Source organism: Schistocerca piceifrons, chromosome 8, assembly GCF_021461385.2.
Source record: "Schistocerca piceifrons isolate TAMUIC-IGC-003096 chromosome 8, iqSchPice1.1, whole genome shotgun sequence".
Taxonomy (NCBI): domain Eukaryota; kingdom Metazoa; phylum Arthropoda; class Insecta; order Orthoptera; family Acrididae; genus Schistocerca; species Schistocerca piceifrons.
Genome location: NC_060145.1, coordinates 390,733,245 through 390,739,531, shown reverse-complemented (window position 1 = coordinate 390,739,531; position 6,287 = coordinate 390,733,245).

The following is a 6,287-nucleotide window of genomic DNA, read 5'->3' as shown; positions in this document are numbered from 1 at the left end:
TGGGCGACTGGAATGCAGCTGTAGGGGAAGGAGTAGAAGAAAAGGTTACAGGAGAATATGGGCTTGAGACAAGGAATGAAAGAGGAGAAAGACTAATTGAGTTCTGTAACAAGTTTCAACTAGTAATAGCGAATACCCTGTTCAAGAATCACAAGAGGAGGAGGTATACTTGGAAAAGGCCGGGAGATACGGGAAGATTTCAATTAGATTACATCATGGTCAGACAGAGGTTCCGAAATCAGATACTGCATTGTAAGGCGTACCCAGGAGAGCAGATATAGACTCAGATCACAATATAGTAGTGATGAAGAGTAGGCTGAAGTTCAAGACATTAGTCAGGAAGAATCAATACGCAAAGAAGTGGGATACGGAAGTACTAAGGAATGACGAGATACGTTTGAAGTTCTCTAACGCTATAGATACAGCAATAAGGAATAGCGCAGTAGGCAGTACAGTTGAAGAGGAATGGACATTTCTAAAAAGGGCCATCACAGAAGTTGGAAAGGAAAACATAGGTACAAAGAAGGTAGCTGCGAAGAAACCATGGGTAACAGAAGAAATACTTCAGTTGATTGATGAAAGGAGGGAGTACAAACATGTTCCGGGAAAATCAGGAATACAGAAATAAAAGTCGCTGAGGAATGAGATAAATAGGAAGTGCAGGGAAGCTAAGACGAAATGGCTGCAGGAAAAATGTGAAGACATCGAAAAAGATATGATTGTCGGAAGGACAGACTCAGCATACAGGAAAGTCAAAACAACCTTTGGTGACATTAAAAGCAACGGTGGTAACATTAAGAGTGCAACGGAAATTCCACTGTCAAATGTAGAGGAGAGTGCGTATAGGTGGAAAGAATACATTGAAAGCCTCTATGAGGGTGAAGATTTGTCTGATGTGATAGAAGAAGAAACAGGAGTCGATTTAGAAGTGATAGGGGATCCAGTATTAGAATCGGAATTTAAAAGAGCTTTGGAGGACTTACTGTCAAATAAGGCAGAAGGGATAGATAACATTCCATCAGAATTTCTAAAATCATTGGGGGAAGTGGCAACAAAACGACTATTCACGTTGGTGTGTAGAGTGTATGAGTCTGGCGACATACCATCTGACTTTCGGAAAAGCATCATCCACACAATTCCGAAGACGGCAAGAGCTGACAAGTGCGAGAATTATCGCACAATCAGCTTAACAGCTCATGCGTCGAAGTTGCTTACAAGAATAATATACAGAAGAATGGAAAAGAAAATTGAGAATGCGCTAGGTGACGATCAGTTTGGCTTTAGGAAAAGTAAAGGGACGAGAGAGGCAATTCTGACGTTACGGCTAATAATGGAAGCAAGGCTAAAGAAAAATCAAGATACCTTTATAGGATTTGTCTACCTGGAAAAAGCATTCGACAATATAAAATAGTGCAAGTTCTTCGAGATTCTGAAAAAAGTAGGGGTAAGCTATAGGGAGAGACGGGTCATATACAATATGTACAACAACCAAGAGGGAATATCAAGAGTGGACGATCAAGAAGGAAGTGCTCGTATTACAAAGGGTGTAAGACAAGGCTGTAGCCTTTCGCCCCTACTCTTCAATCTGTACATCGAGGAAGCAATTATGGAAATAAAAGAAAGGTTCAGGAATGGAATTAAAATACAAGGTGAAAGGATATCAATGATACGATTCGCTGATGACATTGCTATCCTGAGTGAAAGTGAAGAAGTATTAAATGATCTGCTGAACGGAATGAACAGTCTAATGAGTACACAGTATGGTTTGAGAGTAAATCGGAGAAAGACGAAGGTAATGAGAAGTAGTAGAAATGAGAACAGCGAGAAACTTAACATCAGGATTGATGGTCATGAAGTCAATGAAGTTAAGGAATTCTGGTACCTAGGCAGTAAAATAACCAATGACGGACGGAGCAAGGAGGACATCAAGAGCAGACTCGCTATGGCAAAAAAGGCATTTCTGGCCAAGAGAAGTCTACTAATATCAAATACCGGCCTTAATTAGACAGAGACTGGAGTACGTCAAGCAAATAATTGAGGAAGTAGGTTGCAAGTGTTACTCTGAGATGAAGAGGTTAGCACAGGAAAGGAATTCGTGGCGGGCCGCATCAAACCAGTCAGTAGACTGATGACAAAAAAAAAAAAAAAAGTCTAGGGGGCTGATGACCTCAGATGTTAAGTCCCATAGTGGTCAGAGCCAATCAGGACACATGAATCACCACAAGAGTAGGATTTTGAGCTCCAAAAACCCACCCAACAGGCGATAACATCTGTGATAGGCCGTAATTTAATGCTTGGTGTGGCCCAATGCACCAGATGGTGATTGGTCCATTTACCTTTGCAGGGAAACCATAACGGGAAATGTTTACCTGGAAATAACAGTTCCTGTTACCAAAGACAAAATGGTTCAAATGGCTCTGAGCACCATGGGACTTAACATCTGAGATCATCAGTCCCCTAGAACTTAGATCTTCTTAAACCTAACTAACCTAAGGACATCACACACATCCATGCCCGAGGCAGGATTCGAACCTGCGACCTTAGCGGTCGCGCGGTTCCAGACTGTAGCACCTAGAACCGCTCGGCCACTCCGGCCGGCTACCAAATACAGCACAGCTACTGCCATCCACAATCTTCCAGGGCGATGGTGCACCCCCACGTTTTAACATGCGGGATGTATTGAATGGCACGCTTCCTGAGAATTGGGTCGGTCCTGATGGTCCCATCGCATGTCCCCCATGCTCTCCGGATGTCACATCATTAGACTTTTTTGGGGGGGGTTACGTAAAGGATCGCGTGTACACAACTCCAGTCAATGACACTGATGTCCCTCTTGCAGAATCAATGAAGCTATCAGAACTCTTGATGGTCCAGTGCTGACCAGTACACAGGCAGATCTCAAAAAGCTCCATGATGTTATACGAGAGATGAGCGGAGCATACCCTGATATTCTGCCATACAAGAAAAACACTTCTGAGAGTTGCTAAAAGTTTTACAACAAACCACTAATCTCTGTCCCTAATAGTTTGAAATAATAGCGGTACTTCCCTATACACAGGGTGATTCCGTGATAACGTTACCAACTTTCAGGGATGATGGAGAAGGGTAGATGTATCACTCAGAGTTAAGGGACGCTGTACCGGAAACGACCGAGTCGACAGCTGTAAGCGAAAATCGTTCTGATAGCTCTACAGTGGAATACGTGTTAGTAAGATTCCTGGCTCCTGAAAAATATCCCACTTGTTAGTCGTCAACGGTTGTGGTTCCAACATGATGGAGCTCCGCCTCACTTTGGACTAACGATGCATGAACACCTGGATCAGACAATCCCTGAAAAGTGGGTAGGCAGAGAAGATCCTGTTTCGTGGCCAGCTCGTTCACCTGGTCTCACCACATTTGGTTTCTTCTTATGAGGCCATGTGAAAAGTTTCGTGTACGTGACACCTGTCCAGACTGAACAGGATCTTGCGGCCAGAATTCCCGCTGCTGTGACCCTGTTCAAACGACACCCTGGATGCTAGAACGGGTACATCAGAACTTTGAGCGACGATGCCATGCCCGCATTGTCGCTGGTCGACGCCGTTTTCAATAACTGTTGCAAAGTAGCACGTTGTGAAACTTGAGAGGCTAAACGGGATTCATTATTACTGCACCGTACACTTAAGATCTTCGGTCTCTCTGAGATCAAGTTACGTGCGCCGTTACTAGTCCATCAACAGAGAAACTGTCTGAGGGTATTGGGGAGTATGCAGCGGGAACTCTTACCGTGATCAAGGTTCGGAAGTTGGTGTCCTTAGTTTGAGCGCTGCGCGAAGCTAAGATTTTAGCTTACACATTTCATCTCGGTCGTTTCCGGATTAGGGCCCCTACCTCAAATTGATACTTTATTACTGAAAGTTTGCAGCATCGTCACGGAACCAACCAGTAAAATCTGCGGTGTAAGGCTTGCTTGAGCAACATATGTCCCTCATTGTACTAGAAGTTTCTCAAACGTTACTACATTTTACGCGGGACGTAGTTAATATATGGCCCACGAAAAAGTCCTCAGAAACTTTTCACCCGCAGATTCACTGGCAATCCGTAGCAATTTAAAGCTTTACCTGAAGAGTGCAAACGGTTTGCTTTTTTAAAACCCTTTTCTTTCCGAGTGCGTAAGCAAGTATGAAGTAACCTATTTTCAAATCTTTGAATAACGTCCAATGGACATATGTAGGATGACGCAATATGACAAGGAATTACAAGAATTAGCCCAGCGGATGTAACGACCGTCAAGCCGTGAGCATAGCCCGATAAGCTGTAGCATGACCTAATAAAAATGTAATTAAATTACAAAAAATTAGTAACGAAGATGTGTTATTTAATTATATAAATGAGAGTATACACCTATATTTAAGTGTGTTGAATTCGAAGTTGTGATACCTGTGGAATCAGTCCTACAATAGACGTACAATCATTTAGTTTCCAGTCGCAGCGTAATTACACCGGCTTCCTACAGAATATTTTTTTTTGTAGAGATCTGTTCTCTGTTGTTATAAGTGTTGCTAATCAGTTATGACAGTACCCCGTGTCTCTTATTTTCTGTACGAGTCGATGACGTAAGAATGTTTCTACATCTACATCTACGTGATAACTCTGCTATTCACAATAAAGTTCCTGCGAAAGGGTTCAATGAACCACCTTCAAGCTGTCTCTCTACCATTCCACTCACGAACTGCACGCGGAAAAAACGAGCACTTACATTGTTTTGTGCGAGCCCTGATTTCTCCTATTTTATCGTGATGATCATTTCTCCCTCTGTAGGTGGGTGCCAACAGAATGTTTTCGCAATCGGAGGAGAAAACTGGTGATTGAAATTTCATGAGAAGATCCCGTCGCAACGAAAAACACCTCTATTTTAATGATTGCCACTCCAATTCACGTATCATGTCTGTGACACTATCTCCCCTATTTCACGATAATTCAAAACGAGCTGCCCTTCTTTGTCGGACCCTGTGTAGAAGTTCGGTCACCGTGCGGTTATATGGACTTGATTTCCTGGTTGCTGAATCCTTTTTCTGTAAAGCTCTTTTGGGACACAACTTGAAATAATCTATGATACGCATTTTTCGTTCTATAACTCATTTAAACATTTCGCTTCACGAACGTACACACGTTTAAAACTTCAGAAGAGAACGAGCAATTGCAGTTATACATAATACAGACCGTGGCGTCTGATTCGACTCAACAACCACAGCAACAAGATCACATCTCAGAGATATACCAATCTTATTCAAAGAATACTCTGAGTAGTTCTTAGTCCGGGACAGCACGATTATCTCTGGCGTCCTCACGCTCAAGTTCAATATATCTACATACTATTTCAGATTATTTGATTTAATCACATTTCATTGAGAAAATAAAAGCAGTTAAATGAAGAACTGCGTAGATAATTTGTCCTATAGGTCCAGATAATTATTTCTTTTTATTGTGACCTGAAGTCCCACATCAATGTGAGTGTAAATAATTTAGAGCCCGTCTAACAACGATAACTGCCTGTGAGCACTAGCATGTCATAGAAGCGTACGTACATGGAATGCCTTCAAGGAGTCGACGCAAAGCGGTAAGTCAGGAGAGCCAAATATGTGAGCTGTCGGCGGTACTGGTTCACGGAGAATGAATGTGGCTCTCAGAAAAATTTTGCGCCGTAGAAGGGAACGACCGCATTACGAAAAAAATTATCTCCATAGCTGCAGACCATTGCTGGAGTTGCCACCGGAGATTTAGAGCACCACTTTTTATCTTCGGGACAGCACGTGAGCTTCCCGTTCCCGCAGTACAGGAAAATGTGAGAAGTGTTCTCCGTAGAGCAGAATCCGTTTGCGAGACTGTCCATCGCCTTGACCACTTTTTGGGCTCGTACTTTCAGAGTGATCTCACTTCCAAGAACCATTTAAGAGGAACGGTACCATATTGGCATGAGCAGGTGCTGTGTGATGTAACGACACCTGTCTGGCTGGCGACAAGAAATGCAGACACAGTGGGACACTCGGGTTACAAAAGCTCATTCCATTGTTCTGTCCAAGTGTTGCTAACACCTGCAGTACATGCAGACTTCTGCTGAATCGACGAGACTTACGTAGACGGGGTTAGGTTAGCTGTAATCCTTCGCCGTTTCTCGTCCAGAGCTTACGTGAGGATAATGCAACGCAATACTTTCCGCATTTCGTTCGACATAATATGGACAGCGTTGTGTGATATGGAGAGCTCGTGGATTCATCCCGTGTGGTTGCTCACCCCTTACGCGGCTC